This window comes from Apus apus, chromosome 24, assembly GCF_020740795.1.
Source record: "Apus apus isolate bApuApu2 chromosome 24, bApuApu2.pri.cur, whole genome shotgun sequence".
NCBI lineage: Eukaryota > Metazoa > Chordata > Aves > Apodiformes > Apodidae > Apus > Apus apus.
In genome coordinates this window covers 640,531-662,433 of record NC_067305.1, presented here as the reverse complement: position 1 = coordinate 662,433, position 21,903 = coordinate 640,531, and positions in this window count along the sequence as shown.

Sequence of the window (21,903 nt, the reverse complement as noted above, 5' to 3'; positions counted from 1 at the left end):
GCTTTCTGAGCAGCTCTGCAGATGGCCTCTGTGATTAAGAAGAGGAGAAAAAGGACAAGCCTGGGATCAAAAGTGACATGCCAGCTATGGTTACCCCAGGAGCTTTCTCACAACAGTGAGATTCTCACCAGTGCATTCTCACAACAACTGAAAGGATGGATCCACACTGCATCCCCTGGATGTGCCTCAGGCTGCACTCAGGAGATTTTACTTTTATATTCAGGTTGTAGGACTTGAACTCTTTTACCATGGTGGCCTCTCCCTGACTGGGTTCCCTTCCTTTTCTTCCTTTCTTCTGGCCCCACTCAGCATGGCCACGTCTGTTGTGAGCACGAACCAGCCCGATGCCTCCATCTCTGTTCTCTGCACAGGTGCTTTTGGTGACACGTGCTCTGGGTGAGCATTGAACTGGTGTCCCAGCATCACAGGCCCTACCTCAGGGCAGGACATGGCATCTGCTCTTCAGCAGGCAGGTCCCCCAGGCTTGATTTAGCAGCAGGGTTCAAGGTCCTACCACCTATGATGCCAGGGGGCACTGCCATGCCAGCTCATAACGAGGGGTCAGCATGGACCAGGCTTGGCATCTTGGCTTGCTCCTTCTGCCTCAGACATCACCCCTAGGAAAGATCCTAAAACCAACCAGTGTCACTAGCAGATGCTTTGGTGCTGCTTGGAAGTCACGGAGCTGCAGTAGCAGGTAGAGCAGTTAGGTTAGAAAGCACAATATTTATCCCAGTAAGTAACTAGACTGGGCTGCAGTCACATCCTTTTACATGGAATTCTGCAGGCTGAGTAGGGAGCTGTGGAGAGAGACCTGCCTGGGACTCTGGCCACTCAATGTACCCAAGCCAACTGGCATTGAAAAACCTCCAGAATCCTTGGCTGCTTCTACTGAATCATTCTGATCTGGCTACTGAAACCCTGACATTGGGCTACTGGTACCCCCATGGTGTGGATTTAAACTGGCTAATTACTAAACCTCACCCTGTACTTGTTTATGAGGCAGGTTCCAGGGTAAGGTTTCATTTATAGCCCAATGTGATCCCATATGTTTGCAAGAATTGGGAAGGAAATACAAAACCACCATCACTGATTTCAGCAGATTACAAAACTCACTACAGTGCTCAGCAGAGAACTCCTAGTGCCCAGTAATTAAGTAAAATTAATATGTGCTTTAATAACAGGTGTGTTACTATCCTGAGGAGGAGTTTCCTTTTCCCTGGGGTCACCACTGGCACTGATGCTTCCAGTATTTTGCTTCAATCCTGCACAGGAACCAAAGCACCTTCATGTGATCTTTCTTCCTGAGGTGAACTTAGTGGCCTCTGCTGTGCTTGATCCAGGGGGTCAATGCTTTTCAAGCCCTGAAGGTGCTCAGACAGAATCCAATATTCCAAATGTGATCTCAAAAGTGCCAAGAATAGGGCACTTCTCTTGTTTTTCTCTCTGCACTCTTGCCAGTCCTTTTGCATGTCATCAGCAAGGAATGAAACAGCCTGGGATGTCCTGCTTTACCCACACTGTTCCATCAGCCTCGCCTCAGCCATCGCAGTTTTTGCAGGAAGCCTGACAAGACAAGAAGGGGCACTGGTTTCCTCTGGCCCTAGAAGGTATTCAATTACAGGGTGAATATTCCTCCCTCACAGGTGGTAAGAAGACACAATCCTCTCATTCAGACTGGCACACAAAAAGGCTATCTAGGACACTTTGGCTGTTCAGAGTTGAAATACACGGCAGTTCAGCCTTCCAAAGTTCCTCAGCTTCAGAGTGAGTGTTTTTAGGACTCAGCCTCCAGCTGCTGGGAAACTTCAGGTTTACAGAAGAGTCTTGGCAAGAAAAATTAATCTCTCAAACTTACTCAGTCTAGATATTAACAGCTTCAAGAGCATGAAACTCAGCTTTTCCTTCCTTAGTCCCAAATTCTGTCCTGCTGTGGAACATCTCATCTACTCACTTCAGCCCCGGCCACTTCCTACCAGTTCAGAAGATGCTGTGAGTGGTTGGGCTCTTTACTAATGCCATAAATCAGACTGTGACTTCAGCAAACAGGAGCTGCTGAGGAACAGCCTTTTCTAATACAAATGCATCCACTGATGAAAGAGGGGGAAAAAGGGACCCAGGAGATGGGGACCAGCAGCTTCAGAAGAGCTTTTCAGTGGTTTCCAAGAAGCGTCAGCAGCTCTTTAAACTCAGCTCTTTAAACTGAAGTTTCTTGATAAGGGATTTTGAAAAGTCACTTCTTTGTGAGGCAACACAGAGGGAAAGGGGAGAGGAAGGGAGAGTCCAGCCAAGATGCCTCTGTTTTAGAACAGACTCCAAACATTCTTTTTCAGCTGTAACTGAGCCCGGCAGAGATGGGCAGGTTGGGCCCCTGTGCTTTGCTAATGGGATCTCCAGTTGGACAATTCAGCTCTAAGAGGAAACAGGAAACATTTTTCCCAGAGGTACCTGTGGCCCGAACACATATAGATGAGTGATCCCTTCTCTGCTGTGTCAGTGGGTTTTGGAGTCATGGGCTCTCTTGCTGAACGTGGAAGTTCAGAAATCTAGTCCAGGTGTGCTGACCTACTATCGATGGACATTAGGGGTAGGAAAACTGTGTCTGAGAAAAAAAATTAACATCAAGACAAAATTGGCTATGGCTGCAAGTTATTGTGACAACACAAGTTAGTCTGAACTAGTCTTAGATGCATGGTAAGTTATACTACAATAAAAGGTACTTGGGACCCTAGGAAGAAGTTTTTCTTGTTGATTGCACTGGCATTTTGGCTGGACAAATGATCAAAACTGGTCTTCTTTGCATAAGGAAAGTTTATTTTGTTTTGGTGTGAGAGGTGGGAATTAAAAAAGAATTTAAAAGACATGTAAATGGGAAGCCCAGCTTGCAAGAGCTAAATAGAGACTGGAATTTTTTATAGTAAAAGAAGATGAGGAACATCTATTAATACAAAGTGGAGATGAGCAGCAAGGAGCTATAAATGTTGAAAACTATTGTTGCATAAAATCAGATGAGTGAAAAGTAGACTTTGTTGGTGGGGGCACAAATTGAGTATTAATGGTCAGAGAAGCGTGAGTTTCCAGTAGAAATGTTCAGAATAAAAGCACATTTATGTATTTATGTCACTCTGGGGAGTTATAAAATATGAAGCCCCTGATACGAGGGGTGGGGGAACATGGGGATGCAGGGGAATCCTTCCAGGCCTGTTTCTTTGGTCCATGTGTGAGCACATGTGTGTGTGTGAGCATGTGTGTGTGTGAGAGCACAGGTGTGTGTGTGAGCACAGGTGTGTGTGAGCACAGGTGTGTGTCTGCACAGGTGTGTGTCTGCACAGGTGTGTGTGTGAGCACAGGTGTGTGTGAGCACAGGTGTGTGTGTGAGCACAGGTGTGTGTCTGCACAGGTGTGTGTGAGCACAGGTGTGTGTCTGCACAGGTGTGTGTCTGCACAGGTGTGCACTCCCGCAGCAGCAGCAGGAGCTGTTTCCCCCCGCCTGGTCCCAACCCGGGGGTCCCTGTGCTCCCCACCCCAGCACAGCCCGTGGTGGCTCCAGGTTTCAGGAAGGGGCCTCCTGCTCATCAGCTCCTGAGGCTGAGCTGGGCCCGTCCCTCCCCCCTCAGGGCTGGTTCCTCCTTCATTTGCCCCACACTTCCCAGCCCTTCTCTCCCACTCCTCGGCATTTCCCTCCCTTTGCCTCTGCTGTGTCTGCCCCTTCACATTTCACCTCCCGAGGCCTTTCCCTCTGCCTTCCCAGCCCTCTCCTGCGGAGGCTCTGTCCCTTCAGAGCAGGAATGCTCACATTCTGCTCACTGTGCTTTGCCCCCAGGCTTCTCCTGTTCTCCTTCTCCACCAGCTTCTCCAGTTCCCAGCCCCCAGGGCATCATGAGCTCAGAAGCCAAGCCTCTGATCTGCTGACCAAAGGTAGGAAACGGGATGAAACACAAGACAGAAATAGAGGTACTAATGTCTTCAAAAGTCAACTTCATCTCTAGACACTGAATCTAAGAAACCCTACAGTCCCCAGAGAGCAGAGTCCAGGCTGCTGTTGGGCCTTTGTGCTGCACTTCTATCTTCTAGCATGTTTCGGGTGGTTTACAAAGAGCAACCATATGGATATACAACTGTTAATAAAACTTTTGCTTTATCCCACATGAACTTGCTACCATGAGAAGGTGGTCTGGCTCTCAGCACAGCAATACTGTGTCTGCTAAGCCCTCAGACACAGGGGCTGGAGAACTATCTCATGGTCTAAGGTGATGCCTCTAAGTCCTCACCCAGACAGAGCTATTGCAAAATGATGGAATTGGTATGAAAAATATGTGACTTGCTTGAGGCAGAACTTGAGATCAGCAGTAAATCCACCTGCAGCCTCAGGAACCGATGAGCATTTGGTCAAAGGTGAGTGTAGGGCTAATGGTTTTTTCACTAGGATAAGAGGCACTTCAGAGGAGGAACACAACAGGAACAGAAGCACCTTTCTTCAGAAGGAGAAAGCCCAAAATGAACAAGTAGACTCCAATGTGCCTCACTTGGTGGGTTTACCACCTAGAATCACAGGCACCAGAAAAACAAACATGTCTGTGCCCTCAAATCACCAGCTGGAGCAAAAGAAAGGAGATGGTCACATGTAGTTCAGTGACAGCAGAAGCACGACCAGAAGAGATGAAAAGAAGTGGGGGTGCAAACAGGTCTGCTGACAGAGCCTGGTGGGGAGAACTGCAAAACCCAAATATCTCAGTTAAAATGGGGCCAAGCCTTGTGATTTTTTCCTTGCAGTTGGGAGTTTAATTGTATGCAAATAAGGCTCAGCAACTTGTGGCAGCAGCTACTGATCAGACAATCACAGAATGTCAGGGGTTAGAAGGGACCTCTGAAGATCATCGAACCCAACCCCCCTGCCAGAGCAGGACCAAAAACTAGGGCAGGTCACTCAGAAAGGCATCCAGACAGGTCTGTAAAGTCTCCAGAGAAGGAGACTCCACAGCCTCTCTGGGCAGCCTGTCCCAGGGCTCTGTCACCCTCACAGGAAAGAAGTTCTTCCTCATGTTGAGGAGGAACTTCCTGGGCTCCAGTTTGAATCCATTGCCCCTCGTCCTGTCCCAGGGCACAAGTGACAAGAGGTTGTCCCTGCCTTCTTGATGCCCTCGTATTTATAGACACTGATTAGGTCCCCCCTCAGTCTTCTCCTCTCTAGACTGAACAGCCCCAGGTCTGTCAGTCTTTCTTAGCCTTCTGATAGAAGATGGAATATTTTCCTATGGGAGTGGATGTGTAACCAGAGGAATCTGTTGGGTCATGGTACAGTGCAAGGATGTGTCAGTCTGGAGAGGCCAAGAACCATGTGCCAGTCCCCCCTTACAGCTCAAAGCCATCCTAGAGCTGCACTGTGGCCCCAGAGCCAGAAAGGAGTGCTGGGATAGAAGTGTTGCTTCCCATTGAGCCCAGATGTCTTCCCTTACATCTGATGAAATGGTGATACGCCATGAGAAAAAAAAGGCCCACGCAGACACAGCAGCCAGCTGGTAGAACACATAAAGAAAGGACAGAGCTGCTCAGCATCATGCCAGCTGGAGCAGATGGTACCTTCATAAGTAAAGACAAAGGGCTCACATGATCAGCAGACACAGCCAAACCAGGTTTGGTTAACATGGTCTGTTTCGTGTGGCATGAGCACCTTGCGCCACTAGACTGGTTCCTGGTACCCCCCAACACGGTATTTGATCCTTTTGGACCCATCTCCAACTTCTGGATCTGGAGATGCAGAACCGTGCACAAACCCCCCCCCCTTCAACAATCCTCCCTCCCTGGAAGGTTAGTGTTTAATGAGGTTGTGCCGCATTTGAAAGGCTCTACTCTAATCCCAGGCAGAAAGAAACACTCACCCACGGGCTGCACACCCTGGGCTGGGGACATCTCTGTTGAGGAAAGTGACCAAAGAGCCCCCAGCACTGTCAGCCCCCAGGCCACAGGCAGCCTGCAGGTGAGGAAATCTGCTCTGGGTGTTACCAAACCCAGTTCAGGATCCTGAAATTCCGCTCACCTCCAGCACTCCTCTCACAGGTGTGTCTGCTTCAGCTGGAGTCCTGCTCTCAGCAAGCCAAATGACACTGTGCAGGCCTTGTTTATTGTCCCTCTTGGACTTCAGGTGTCTCTCAATTTACAAGTAAGAAGATCCTCTCCCAGCCTGCCAGCCCTGCAGTCTCAGCTGGGATATGACAGACAGACAGAGCTCCCTGGTGCTCCTATCATCACCAGTAAAAAAGTCTCCAACATCATTTCCACACTGAGCCTCCAGCTCTACCTTTGGTAACAGAGCATTGAGCAGATTTGTACCTGCAATTACTTTGTAAGCTTTCAGCTGTGGATTACACAGTAAATTAAAGGCTGCCTTCCTCCCCCTGACTGTGCTGGCTATCAGTACAGATAGTAAATACTGAACACACCTGGGGAGTATCCAGTGAGCAAGGAAGCGCCATTTTTGTCCAGCTGCTTTTCACAACAGGAGCACTATATAACTTGATACTTTGCAGCTCATGAATGGCCAAGAAAAACTCACATGCTTAACTCATGGCATTTTCTTGAGTGACAACCACCCTCCTCCCTTGGACACTGTCTGGCCCAGGGCAAAGGCTGTGGGAGAAACCTTGGTCGCTGTGAAGCTGGTGGACATAGTGGAACCAGAGGTTCTCAGAGGAACAGGGGCTAAAGTAGATGACTTCATTTTATTCAGTCTTACCAGCTTGCATACATTAGAAGCAAGGTGTGAATGACAATTTTTTGTACCTAGCTATAGCCCTTACTACAGTTTGACACATAGGCATTAACATAAAACCCCCACGCTATCCTGAAACCAGTCATATGCAGTGCATGCTCCCTCAAAGGAGGAATTCACAGAGAGAAACCAGCCAGTGATGAAAGACTGCACTCAGGCAGGGAACTCACAGTGTCCCAGTCAATGGGATTTTTGTCATTGACTTCAGAAAGAAGCTGCACACATATGGATGTAGTGTGGTGTCACCTGCTGAACTGGAGTGCTGAGGCTGTGTGACCATGTACAGCTTCAGTCAGGCCCTCCTGCCTGAGACCAGCCCCAAGGACGGGGGCACATCCATGGGATGCAGCCACACATGAACTGCTCAAATCCTGCACTGGCCTGTGCTTCCTTACTTGGCACCTTCAGCCACAGGGAGGGATTCACCTGAACTCTGCAGGGCAGCCTCGGGCTGGAAGGCAAGTGTGGTGCAGCACTCCTGAGCCCTTTCCTTCAGCTGCAGGAACAAAGCACCATGCAGCTGCAGAATCGCAGCACCATGTGGCTGCAGAATCATTTGCTTTAGTTCAATTGGTGGTGCTATTCCAAGGCCATGGAAGTTACTACAAGATTTGTTCCATGCCAAGGTCAAAACTGCTCACAGCCATGGCTGTGTCACTCGTGTATTTTATATGGCAATAATGTTGCTTATTTAAGCATTTAGGTTTGCTGTACTCTCTATTTTTCATGAAGGACCCTAGTCTTTCTTTCTAGAATATGTCATAAATTCATTATAGCTTTTAAATAATGCAGACCATTCTCTGCATTTGGCTTCCAGAGTGTTAAAGAAACTAAAACATTCCTTCTTGGCCAGTACTTTCAGAGAACAGGGTTCAGAGATCACTTTCCACCAAGGCTCATCCATTGGATGACATTGGTAGAGCTGAAGACATGATGGATAATAGAAAAAAAAGAAATTAAATGTCCTACAGAAATATAACCTGTAGGGCACAACTGGCAGAAATGTCAAACTTTCAGAAGCATTTAATGAGGAGCCCATTTCTGTGTTGGTTTCTTTGGTTGGCCTTGCAGAACCAATCCCCTCCAGTATGACCTTTGTGCAAAATGCTCCCAGCCTCTCCCCAGTTTAGAGTCACATGGAATCGAAAAATGTTAACAAGCACTCCAGGATCACATAAGGAAACTTATTTATCCATAAGCCACTAAAAAGGAAGCACTGAAGTTATTGGCACCTATTACATCAAAGAAAAGGTTCGATGTTTCCCCCAGCAGGCAATACACAACCACAGAACCACAGAACCACCAAGGCTGGAAAAGACCTCTAGGACCATCAGCTCCAGCCTGTGACCAGCACACCCCCTCTCCAGACCATGGCACCAAGTGCCACACCAGCCTTTCCTGGAGCACCTGCAGGGTCGGCGCCTCCAGCACTTCCCGGGCAGCCCATTCCATCCATGCAGAACCAAGAAGATTCCTTCGAGCCCGCAGCCAGGGGAGCTTCCCTGAGCACGGCGCCCAGGTTGCGCGGGGAGGAGGGTCCAGGTCCCGCTGTGCCGGGCGCTGGGGGCACCAAACAACCCGCTGGGGGCACCAAACCCGCTGGGGGCACCAAACCCGCTGGGGCCGCTCCTGGGGGTCGCGCTGGGGGGGGGGGGGGGGGGGGCCGCGACCCCCGCGTTCCTGGTCCCGGCCGAGCCGGGAGGCTGAAGGAAGGCAAGGGGCTGGTGCGGGGCAGGACTCACCTGCTCTGCCTCCCGCGTCCGCCGCTCCGCGCTCGCAGCCCCGAGTGCGGGAGGGGCGGGGGGAGCCCTGGGGACCTGGGACGCGGGGCTTAAAGGCGCAGGCGGAGAAGCAGAAACGAGTCACCCTGAAGAGCCGGTTTGTTACTTCCCTGGAGCTTGGGTTGGAGCACTTGGGATTTTTCCCAGAGATGCTCCAGCTCTTGCTGCTCTCCAGCCCCTCGGACAGTTCCTGCAATTCGCTGCGCAAACCCCGCTCGCTCCAGTAGCGTCTCAGCAGCCGGACAGGAAGCAGAACTGCTGCCTGAAGTGCTGGTGGTTCCCCCAGCAGCACGGAGTTCACGCCAGGCACCAGGACCCGCACAGCAAAGCAAGATCCCGGGAAGGGCAGCGCTTGAGCCACAAGCCCGCACCCCTCGGTCCAGAGCCCTCCCAGCTCACACTTTGTCACTGAAACAACCTCTTTGCGAGACAAGCAGCCTCACTGCTGCACAGGGCCAGGCAGGGGTTGTCTATGTCACACACACCCACAGCAGAGGCCAAGGCTGGACAGCATTCCTTGTGCTGAAGTTGGAGTTTGAGCCCACAGTTACCGTTCTGCCAGCTGGAAAAGACAAAAAACACATCACAAACTGAGAACTGGTTTTGCTTGAATCTGAATTTTTCTTTCTGCTTGACAGCGTCAGTTCTCACCCTATTGCCACTTCTGATCCTAAGTAGATTCAACATCAACATCAAAGTTTAGCAGTTAATCATGGGATCATGGAATTGTCAGAGTTGGAAGGGACCTCTAGAGATCATCTAGTCCAACTCATCCAGCCTATACATCCTGGTTGGGGTATGTATAACAAAATCCCACCATGATGTCTTCCTTATTGGCTTTCTCCTTGATTCTCACCCATAAACACTCAACACTGTCATTCACAACGTTAAGTTCTAGGCATTCAAATCTATACCTAACATAAAGGGCCACCCCATAACCCCTCCTACCTTGCCTGTCTCTTCTGAAAAGTTGGTAGCCATCAATTGCAGCACTCCAGGGGTGTGAGTGTTCCCACCACGTTTCTGTGATGGCAACTCTATCATACTTTTCTTCCTGCAGAGTGGCCTTCAGCTCCTCCTGTTTGCTGCCCATGCTGTATGCATCTGGGCAGATTGTCCTGCCACCTTTTTGGGGGCTCAAGCTCTGATTCCCACCTGACCACACTCAGACACCTCCCTAGTTACCAACATTTCATTGCCCCTCATGTCTTCACTACCATGTGGATCATCATCCTCTACCTTCACTGAGATAACAGACTGCAAGACCTTGCCAACACTGTGACCCACAAGTGCTGGCTTGCAGCTCCCAGGCTTCTCTTTGGTGAGCCTGGTTTCATTCCCAAGCTCTTTCAAACCTAGTTGAAAACCTTTTCAATGAGCCCTGCTGACCCAGGATCCTTCTCGCCCTTCAGGTTAGGCTTTTCCACACCTGTTGCCAGCAGGCCTGGTGTCCTGTAGATCAACCCATGATCAAAGAAACCAAACTCCTGCTGGTAACATCAGCTTTGGAGCCAGGACTTAATCTGCTGGCTCTTCCTGTTTATCCCCTCATCAGTCCCTGCAACTGATGGGATAGAGGAGAACACCACTCATGCTCCTGATCCCTTAACCAGCTGCTAACTTCCCTAAGGATTGGGTCTGACCTGCACAGAAGGCCTTCTGCTCCCTGTAGAAGCCAGTCACCTATGACAAGGAGCAGTCTCTTAACTGAGGTGATTCTGATGTAGGGTGTGGTCTGGCTCTGCCTCGGTGGCACTTCCAAGTTTGGTGAACCATCACCTTCATCACTATTTGGTTCCCCTTGCAAAGCATCCTATCTATTTTGCTAGGTCACGTGGGGAGGTGGAACAGTTTCTGGAGGGATTCACCTACCATGCTGCTTGTGCTTTGCAGGAACTTGTTGCTCCTTATCCTGTAGGTCATGGTGCTCAGCCAGGTGGAGAGAGGACAGGGAGTGCCCTGCATCAGGAGCCCTGCCTGCCTGGTGGGCCTGATTCAGGGAGGCTAAGTCATGACACCAACAGTCTGTCTCCATCTTGTGTTCAGAGAGCAGAGCAAGGAAAGAACATAATTCTTTTAAGTTATAAAATTATAGCAGAGACTTTTCTTCTTTCATTCCTAACATCTGCTGTTGCACTGATCTCCGGATGGAGCAGCAACCCCTGAAGTCAGCTTTAAGTTTTCTTTTGAGCATCAGTAATTAAGACTTGGCTCGTTAAAATTCCTCTCCTGCAGACTCAGTGAACCAGGCAAATGCAGCAACCTCTGAATATAAAAACGTGGGGCTGTAAGTGAACCAGTGAGTGCCACAAGCAGCTCCTGTCCTCACTGACAGACTGGGTGTACATCCCCATGGAAGAACTGAGCAGGAGACTGATGTCCTAAAAGTTCAGCAGGTAAAGAAGAACCTGCACGTCTTTGTGGGACTGGAGAAGAAAAACTGCTTGATCAAACCACAAAAGCAGTAACAGGAGGAGAAATAAGAGGAAAAAACCAGCAAGATCTAGTAGGTGCATTAGTGTTAGAACAAGTTAGACATGAGGATAAGCAGAAGCAGCGTCCATGCTCCTGCTGACAGCGTTTGGAGCAAACACATACAAGTGAAGTGGGAAAACAGTCACTAGGAATGATCACTGGCAACCAAACTCTCCAAACTCAACAGGGGCAGCTGGGGCCACTTTGCTAATTGCAGGTTTGCTGCACACATGATCACAGTGCACAGATAAAACAAACACCTGCATTGAAACAATATAACACTTGAAATTCAACAGGACAGTCAAGAAAACATTATGATGCACCAGAAGGATTTAAACACCTTTAACCGTATTTAACATCACGTGTTGGAGTGCTGGAAAATGTTTTGCACAGATTATGGAATTATTTCAATGGCCAAGAAAAATTCAAGGTGCAAAATGCACAGCAAGGAGGGCTTTACATGAAAGGATTTCAAAGGAACAACCCCAGGCACCAGTACAGGCTGGGGGGTGACCTGCTGGGGAAAAAGACCTGGGAGTCCTGCTGGACAACAGGCTGACCACGAGCCAACAATGTGCCCTTGTGGCCAAGGAGGCCAAAGGCCTCCTGGGGGGCATGAAGGAGAGTGTGACCAGAACTATCCTTCCCCTCTGGCCTGGTGAGGCTCCATCTGGAGAACTGCAACAGTTCTGAGCTACCCAGTTCAAGGACAGGGAACTGCTGGAAAGGAACAGCAAAGGGCTACAAAGATGATTAGGGGAGCAGAAAATCTCTCCTGTGAGCAAAGGCTGAGGGACTTGGGTTTTTTTAATCTGGAGAAGAGACGACCAGGGCGGGGGGGGCGTTGTATCAATGCTTATAAATACTGAAAGGGTGGGTGTCAGGAGGTTGGGGCCAGCCTTTTCTCAGTGGTGCCCAGTGACAAAAAGTAGTGGGCACAAACTAGAACATAGGAAGTTCCATCTGAATATGAGGATGAACTTCTTACAGTGAGGGAAACAGAGCCCTGGAACAGGCTGCCCGGAGAGGTTATGGTTGCCTCATCTCTGGGGACATTCAAAACCCACCTGGACACCATCCTGTGCAACCTGCTCTGGGTGAACCTGCTCTCTGCTCTGTCCCGCTCTGCTCTGCTCTGGTGCAGCCTCACCTGGAGCACTGCCTGCAGGGTTGGGCACCACAACATAAAAAGGACATCAAGCGATTGGAGAGTGTCCAGAGGAGAGACATGAGGATGGGGAAGGGTCTGGATGGGATGACTTCTGAGGAGCAGCTGAGGTCACTGGGATTGTTCAGCCTGGAGAAGAGGAGGCTGAGGGGTGACCTCATTGCAGCCTGTGGTTCCTCAGGAGGGGAAGAGATGGGGCAGGTCCTGATCTCTTCACTCCTGTGAGCAGTGACAGGACTGGGGGAAATGGCAGAAGCTGCATCAGGGGAGGGTTAGGTTGGATATCAGGAGAAGGTTTTTCACCCAGAGGGTGGTTGAGCACTGGAACCAGCTCCCCAGGGCAGTGGTGACAGCACCAAGGCTGCCTGAGTTGAGGAACCCTGTGGATGATGCTCTCAGGCACATGGGGTGCCCTACACAGGGACAGGAGTTGGACTCGATGATCCTGATGGGTCCCTTCCAACTCAACATAGTCTCTGATTTCATTGCCCTATTCATTGTCACAGGGACTGTGGATCTTTTTGTCAGCTCTAAAGAGCTCCTGCCCACAGCTAATATGACTGTCATGAAGTAACAGTGCAGTGGGCAGGACAAAAAAAAAAAAAAATGCTGAAGTTCAACAAGGGTGAACAATTCTGTCCCTGGGATGAACTACCCCCACACCAGATCTCTGCTTCTCTGCCTATTCTACTTCATGGTCATGTTGGGAAGCAAACAGATCCAGGAAAAGGCACCAGGCCATGACTTGCTGCTCAGATGATGTTTCTTTGTATCCTCCAGGGAAAACAGGATCTCCCCTGCACCACACAGAAGAAAAGATGGAACCTGTGAGTGGCTGGACTGTCTGGCTGGGCACTAGCAGAGGACCCACACATAACCTGACTATGACAAGGCTGATGAATATTTTGATGGACACCTGGGAAGGAACAATGGGAAGTCATTTGCCCTCCTAACTTTTTTTCCCCCTTCAGCATCCAGACTTTTTATAGAAACCTCTTATGCAAGAACTGGTGACAAGAAGATCTGATGCAACAACCCAAAGATGAGCTCTGCCAGCAGATCACTGCTTCTGCTCCACTGCGGTTAAACAGTGAGGCAAAAGTGAAAACAGCAGTTCTTTAAAAGCACCTGAGACTATTGAAATACTCCCCTGGCCTAGGCCAGTGCTTGTTTTGGACTTGGTTTGAAGCACCTGCTGGGATGGGATGATTCCTTAGAGCCACTGGAGACCTATAGCACAACCCTTCCCAAAGCTGCATCTCCTTCCAAGGACCTCTTCTGAGCGCAGTGTGCAGGAGTGATCTTGAAAGTCAAGTCTATCTTGGAGGGGCTACTGAAGAGAAAGGATGTGGAGACAGACAAACCATGAATAAGAGATTGGTATTTAAGCAGAAAAACCTGAGCTCAAAATAAATACTGTCTTTGCCTGGATACAGTTCCCGTAAGAAGAAAAATACTCCAGATTAATAGCTGAGTTATACTTAAAGGCTAAAGAAGTTCAGAGCTTTGGATTTTCACTTGTCATCACTAATTTCAAGTAACTTTCTTCCACCTCACACACCCTCCCTGGGCCTGTGACTACAGGAAGTCTGGGCTGCTGCAGTTTACTATGGGAGTGACAGGTTCTCTCATATTTGCCAAGTGTGATCTGCAATCTTCATTCCCTTCTAAAATTGAAAAAAACCTCACATTAAAATAATTTAGGTGTGTGGCAAGAACTCTGGAAACTGGAACAAGTGTAGCAGACTTAGATGTGGCCCAGCTTGGGAACGGATTTATTTCAGACAATGCACTGACTTGGAACCCAGGCAGTTGCCTGAAGATCTTAACAAGAAATTATCTGAGCAATCGATACTCAACTGGGAATTTCAGTGAGCCCTGAGGACAACCTTGGGGCAGGAGCTGCGCTGGAATGGGCCATCATCCAAGGCCTCTCCTTCCAGAGACTCCCCAGCTGTTCTTGCTGCCAAAGCCAGCAAGTTGTACATAGATAAGGTGCTTGCAAATAGTCAGCACAAACTGTTCCTGCAGATGTAGAAATGGTCACTTAGGCCAGATCGTTAGTAAATGTGTGAGATAGTTGGGAGATGCTTTGAATCTAATTAAGATAATTGATAGTGAGAGATGATGCAGGTGTGGTACTGGTGGTAGAACCAGGACCCAGCTCTACTGGAAGAATTCAAACAGCATTTTAGGGTCTCACCCCACCCAGATGAGTGATTTAATTCCCCACTACTCTGTGACAAGACAAATAATTTCAGTTTGGGTTTATTATTTTTCTTTTTTTTGTTTCTTTTAACAAATGCTCTGTCCCCATCTATGCAACAGGTCCAGTAAAAGAAAAGTCACACAACTTGTTAATTATGCTGATTTTCTTACAGCGTACAGGTGTATGTTTAAATCTAGAATACTAGTTCCTGTTTCAACTAATCCAGGATGAATTTAGAATACCTTAAGATGAGCTTCCTGGCCAGACTTTATCTTAATATCTACTACACTTTTTTTTAAACACAAAACCAGTTTTTCTGGTTCTGGACCTTCTTTGTCTGAATGGAAGTAGCTGTCTCTTGATTCCCCAGCCACAGCCTGAACAGAAAGGCTGTCTTGCTGCAACTTTTGTCTGTTTGTTTGTTTGTAAGCCAGGTCATACAAGACATTTCTCAATTGTTGTCTTCCCAGCTGTATTGCAGCTCTTGAAGTGAAATGCAGGGCATCCTGAAAACCAGGAACACAAAAACACAGAGTGGAAATATACCTGCTTTCAGTTTGTACCAGTACAGGTTAGGAGGTGATCTGCTAGAGAGCAGCCCTGTGGAGAAGGACCTTGGAGTCCTGGTAGACAACAAGTTCTCCATGGGACAACAATGTGTCTTTGTGGCCAAGAAGGCCAATGGTATCTTGGGGTGCATCAGGAGGAGTGTGTCCAGCAGGCAGAGGGAGGTTCTCATCCCCCTCTACTCAGCCCTGGTGAGATCTCACTTGGAGTGTTGTGCCCAGTTCTGGGGTCCCCAGTTCCAGAGGGACAAGGATCTACTGGAAAGAGTCCAAGGGAGGCTATGAGGATGATGAAGGGACTGGAACACCTGCCTGATGAAGAAAGGCTGAGAGACCTGTGGCTGTTCAGTCTGGAGAGGAGACTGAGGGATCTAATTAGTGTCTCTAAATACATGAGGGCTGGGGGTCAAGAAGGCAGAGACAACCTCTTGTCACTTGTGCCCTGGGACAGGACAAGGGGCAATGGATTCAAACTGGAGCCCAGGAAGTTCCACCTCAACATGAGGAAGAACTTCTTTCCTGTGAGAGTGACAGAGCCCTGGGACAGGCTGCCCAGAGAGGCTGTGCAGTCTCCTTCTCTGGAGACTTTGCAGATCTGTCTGGATGCATTTCTGAGTGATCTGCTCTAGTTTTGGTCCTGCTCTGGCAGGGGGATTTCAGAGGTCCCTTCCAACCCCTGACATGCTGTGATTCTCAGACACATCCTTGACTTGCCTTGTAATAAATTCACTTATTTTTTTAAAAAGAGAAACTGTGAGTAACCACCTTCCATCCCAAGCAGTAGCACCACAACATTCCACAGATTAGTCAAAACTGATTGTATCAGTACAAAGATCACATCAGGGTCGTTAAAGGCAAGGAAAGCAGATGACTTGCATGGACTGCTCAGGGATGTGAAACATTCCTTCTGGTATCAAGTGTTGCATTTTAACAGAAAGCTTGAAAAATCCTAGGACAAGTTTTAAGAATGTTGTTGGAATCCAGCTCAAGCTAGATTGAAGCTGTGCCCAGCAATGTTTTAAATCATAGGAATCATAGGATGCCAGGTGGGAAGCGACCTCAAGGATCATCTGGTTCTTGGGAGGAACATGATTTAGATGAGATGGCCCAGCACCTTGTCAAGGTGAGTCTTAAGTGTCCAGTGTTGGGGAAAAAAGAAGATGAAAGGGATGTTGGTTTAACATTCTTCAATTCCAGTGAAGAGAATTCCAGGTAGCTGCTGCTTACATTGCAAGAGTTCATACAATCCAAGCAGTGAAGGCTCAGACTTACCCTTAATAGGATTTTAACAAATTAAGGTAATTAAATCAAGAATGCAGTCTCCAAGTTGCTGTCCTTATCAGTGGTGACCCAAGTTCCCAAGGCAGGTGTCCTGCCCAGAGGCATCTTGTCCTTCACAGGGATGCATCTCTGGGATAACTTTGCCTACACTTGCTTAACAACCTTGACTTGAGAGGCACGTCCAGAGATCCAAGGACCCAAGTTTCAGCTCCCTCTTCTAACTGAGTGGGCACAAATTCCTAACTCCTACTCACCCAAAATCTGTGATATGTAAGATTATGGGCTGAGATGCTGGCACTTCTCCCCCTCACTGGAAAAGCTCCATTTGCCCAGGGGGGTTAGTGATGCCCCCTCCCTGGGAGTGTTGAAGGGCAGGTTGGATGCGGCTTGTGCAGCCTGGGCTGGTGGGAGGTGTCCCTGCTCATGGCAGGGAGGCTGGAACCTGATGATCTTTAAGGTCACAAAGGAGCTTTTAGCACATCCTGATGCAAATAATAAAAAGCCATAAACAACTGGATTTCAGATGTAAATGTGAAACAAAATAGCAAAATTCACTTCAAAAATTAAGTATCTTTATTTTACAGTTTTTAGAAAATCTTTACAGTTTTTAAACTAAAAGAAGCTAAAGAAAAGTAAATTCCAGTGCATTTTAAAAGCAAAACAGAGGAAAACAAAACAAAACCAACTGCAATTTCCATTGACCATTTATGTTAAAGTTTGCTTTTTTTCATCCTATCTATATATGCCTGAAATAGGCTTAATGACTGTATGGAAAACTCACTCCGCAGAAACCCTTGGGATGGATATTTCTCCTCTCTTGTCTTAAGATCCTGTTGCCCCCACTCTTAATTTTGCAAAAGGGTTTTTCCCATGTTACATCCCAGAAAGAAGAAACAAATCTTCATTTGGTCACTGGAAATGCTGTGTATTGCAACGTATTTACATATAGAAAAATGTATATAATGATGTGCTATGCAATTGGATCCAAGGCTGTCAATCAGAGAGAGGGCTCATATCAAAATCATAAAGAGCTGTATAGATAATAGGGAGGAAAGAACCCACCCAGACTGAACTACAAATCTGAGGCATGTATAACAATAAGAGATACAGTTTTGGAAAACCAGAAATGTTCACCAAAAATGTCTTTTACTACTTGGAAATGACATTGCTTTTTCTCTTGGCCTTCCCAGTGGCTCTATCCTATTGTCAGCACAGGATATTAATAAGGTGACATGTTATTACTTGTAAACAATAACAAAAAAATCATCTTACTTGTAGCATAGATACGAGATACTGATGGATAAAAGGAATAAAATTACTTATTATCTATTTTTGTAGATACCATGCAGCTATTTTGCAAGTTATCACCTTTCAAATATTGCACCTACAGCCTGTGTGAGAGTGAAACCTCTTCACACAAGGAGGTCTACAATTCAACAATCCACTGACCTAAAACTATTAAAATAATATGCACAGTGTATGTAATTAAAAAACCTGACAAGGTAAATGAGATGGAAGCTAAAATTCAGGGAACTAGGGAAGGATACTAATTTTCCCAGCATCCCTGATGGAGCTGTTGATGACTGACTACATGTGGACAGCGATCTAAATGCCCCCCTCTTTACACATGCACTTCATCTCCACAGTTCATTTTATAGTATTAGCTCTTGTGTAGGAAAAATAATTGAACCAGGAGTTTTCCCACCTGCCTTCCTGCACAGGACAACTAGTCTGGATGTTCTGTTTTGGTGGTTTATTTTGTTTGTTTTTAATTAAGGGGCCAAACTGCACAGAAGATCTTAAAACAGCAAAATACATAATGGGTTTTGGATCACAAGAAACTCCTTCTTTCAGCACAGTATGAAATGAGCTTAAGAAGTTTATTCCTCATGTGCATTCGCAGAGTTAAATGTATGCATTGACAAGTGCTAAACTTAAAAACCTTTAGAGTTTGCACTCTTCTAACACTAGCCTATATACTGTTATTAGAACATTATTACAAAGTCCTTCCACAAAGACATCAGACATTTAAAACTGTTCTACTTATAATGTTACCCCCCAAGAATAAACTTTCTCACTAAAAGCAGCTACAATCAAGCAGCCAAGAAACTAGCATGAAACAAACAGGCATCTTACTCTCATCTTATAAATCCTCTTTATACTGCTCCAAATTTTCATCTCCAGCCTCCCATCTGATCCATGCACAAAGCACCACTAATTCACTTTTAGTAAAGTAAAAGCATCATTCAAATGGGACCTGCACGTTGCTGGGATGTTACTAGAGCCCCAGCTCCTCCAGTACTGGGCTGGATAGAGAAATGGAAGGAACATGGTTAAAAATACTGAGTTGGCTAATAAAAACACATGGGCAGGGATGTCAGTTGCATTTTTCTTTAAATAATACTGTTTTGCTTTCAGTTGTCAGGCTGAAAGGAGCGGAGTTACTGTCACAGAATCACAGACTCACAGAATGTCAGGGTTGGAAGGGACCTTCGAAGATCATCAAGTCCAGCCACGCCCCCCAACTAGAATAATAATAATCACGGACTAGAAGTCAGTGACTTCTAGGATGAAAAAGATTAATTTTCAGTGTTAAAATGTGACCCCCTGGTGATGAATGCAACACATCGTGCTGGGCTATGGTGACTGATCCCCAGTTACACACTTTTTTGGACAGCACTGGGAGTGTGCTCTGAAATGGAGATTTCTTTTTCCTCTCCCAACACCTGTGCTGGCTCTATGGAAGCTTGAGAATCTAAAGGTTGTTGGAGAGGACAAGCAACAAAACATTGCCCCCTCCCTGGAGGTCTTCAAGGGAAGGTTGGATGGGCCTTGAGCAACCTGGTCTAGTGGGACATGTCCCTGCCCATGCACATGGGGGGGTGGATCTAGATGATCTTTAAGGCCCCTTCCAACTGAAACCATTCTATGATTCCATGAGCTGAAGACCAACAGGCAATAGTTGTTCATGCCAGCACACACAGCCCATTGCCATAACTGGCAATTAGAGAGAAATGAGGCTCTCTCCCCACACAGCCTGGTTGTCACCTCAGAGTCTGTGGTAACATCCCTGACACCTTCATTTGTGACCAATGAAAAAAACAGCTTCTGACTGAAACCAGAGTGAACTGCCCCACTGGGGGATGTTCTCTCAAACCAAACCTGAGCTGCTGTTTTGAAGTTTTTATTCAACGTGAACTTGAAAAACTTCAGTCAGAGCAGAATAAAAAAATCCCAAAATTACGGGTTTCATGCTGTGGAAAATGTGTGTCAAGGATTGTGCTCCTCCCAGACATCTCCAGCTTCCTACAAGCCCAACCATTTAAAGCTTGGATCCACAGTGGTGAACTGGCAGGTTTATGGTATTTGTCTGACTTAGAGATAAACCTTTAAGATGAAAAGGAGTTACGTCTATCCTTTACAGACTTCTGGCTTAAGGAAAAGGTTATTGTATTGGACACAGTATCAGCTATGACAGTATCACTCTGTTTGGAAAAGACCTTCAAGATCATCGAGTCCAACCACTACCCTAACTCTGCCGCATCCACCACTAAACCCTGTCCCCTGGCACCACATCTGTCTTTTTAGATGTCTCCAGGGATGGTGGCTCAAGCACCTCCTTGGACAGCCTGGATCACCAAGTCCAACTCCCGCCCCAGAAGAGGACAACCCCAAAGTTCACACCATGTCCCTGAAGGGTGTTGTCCAAATGTTTCTTGAAAACTTTCAGGCTTGGAGCTGTTACTGCTTCCCCGGGGAGCCCATTCCAGTGCTCCACCACCCTCTGGGTGAAGAATCTCTTCCTAATGTCCAACCTAAACCTCCTCCTGCACATCTTCCCACCATTCCCTTGGGTTCTGTCGTTCGTCACCAGAGAGAAGAGGTCAGCTCCTCCTCCTCCTCCTTCCCTAATGAGGAAGCAGTAGCTGCCATGAGGTCCCCCTCATCTTGTGTCCAATCCAACAATGAATGGCTGCTCTCCTGGAAGCACCACTGCACCACAGCACAGAGTGAATGATTGCTGTTCATAAACAGCATAATGATTTCAGTACTGGAACTTGACCATTAGGTGTTGTTTATCTCCTCCTACAGGGCACCCTACCAACTGAAGTAACTAATATTACTTTAGGAACTATAGGAGCTTCTTCACTTTGAGACCATGTCTCTCCATATTATCAGCTAAACAATATTCACATTAAATACCCAAAAGAAGGTCACAACATACAGTGTGTAGTTCAGCAGTAAGTTCTTAACCAAACATTTCTAGCCCACAGATCATCTCAAAGATTTCCCAGAGACAAATACCCAGATGAAGTTTCCTGTGTGGGGCTAAACTTGCATCATAATGTTCAAGAAACTAATTTAAAAAGCTTGATAAACTGTAATGCTGACTTCAGCTAAGGTAAGTGGCTCCAAATTATACCCATAGCATGTGTACATGTAACCCTTTCCTACCAGCAGATCAACAACAGGACCAAGAGTTACAATATTCCCAACAGCTCAGCACCAAAAATGAGTTACTCCATCATACAAAGTTAAGTCTTCTACTGGTTCTTGAAATAATAGATGACTGTGCACAGAAGACTAGTTCCCAATCCAAGAAAAGCCAACTGAAGCACAGTATTTATCATCTGGTGCTAATTAACAGATGGCAAAACTTCATCTTTACTCCACATAATTTGAATATTTACCTGTGAAACTGGACAAAGAAAAGGCCAAAGTGAAACACTTACAGAAGCCCACATAACTGATAAATGCAGAAGATACAGAGGATCCATGAAGAGACATTTCTCTTGGGCCATTGCCAAAGAAAGCTCCTGGTAGTACCCAAGGCTGTCCTGTTCCAGAAGTGTTCCAAGGGTGCCAGAAACATTAAAAGCAATTCAACAAATTAAACATACGGTAAAGAAAAAACACAAAACAAACAAAAACCCCCAAAGACTTCTTATCTCTGTAGAAAGAACACGGCATCTGTTTAACATGTACTTCGATGTGGCTTCTTCCCAGAGAATTTATCATCTTTTGAATTAGTGAAACAAACCCAAAAATCTTTGTAATACAGAATCTGAATGGTCAGTCAGAATGGTTGCAGAGCTCCATCCCAGCAGGCCTAGGATATAAACTGCTCCATGATAAAGTTCATGCTGTGATGTCATTGAATTATAGAATCATAGAATCTGCTGAGTTGGAAGGGACCCATCAGGACCATCATCCAACTCCTGTCCCTGTGTAGGGCACCCCAAGAATCACACCATGTTCCTGAGAGCATCATCCAAGGGCTTCTTGAAAGCCCAACCCTCAGACCACACCTGGACTGAAGTGGGTCAGGGCTTGTGTGCTGGTTCCTAATGCAACAGGCAGAACCGGGCTCTTGCAAATTCTTTACTCTCAGAACAAGATGAGCTCAGCAATTGCATGCACTGGAAATAGCCCTGCCAGACAGGGGCTTCACATGCTTCCCACCAGCTCCAAAATTCCCTTCCTGCAGTGTAAGTCTATTGATGGATTCTGATGCCATCTCTTCTTGAAAAAAATAATGGCTTTGTTTTTCCCGTTTGCAGCCGCAGTTCACATTTTTGGATATTTATCATACAGGCCCTTAGGTCTTCTCTTTGGAGTAGTAGTTTTGGACCTCTCTGGAGTAAACTCTTCCA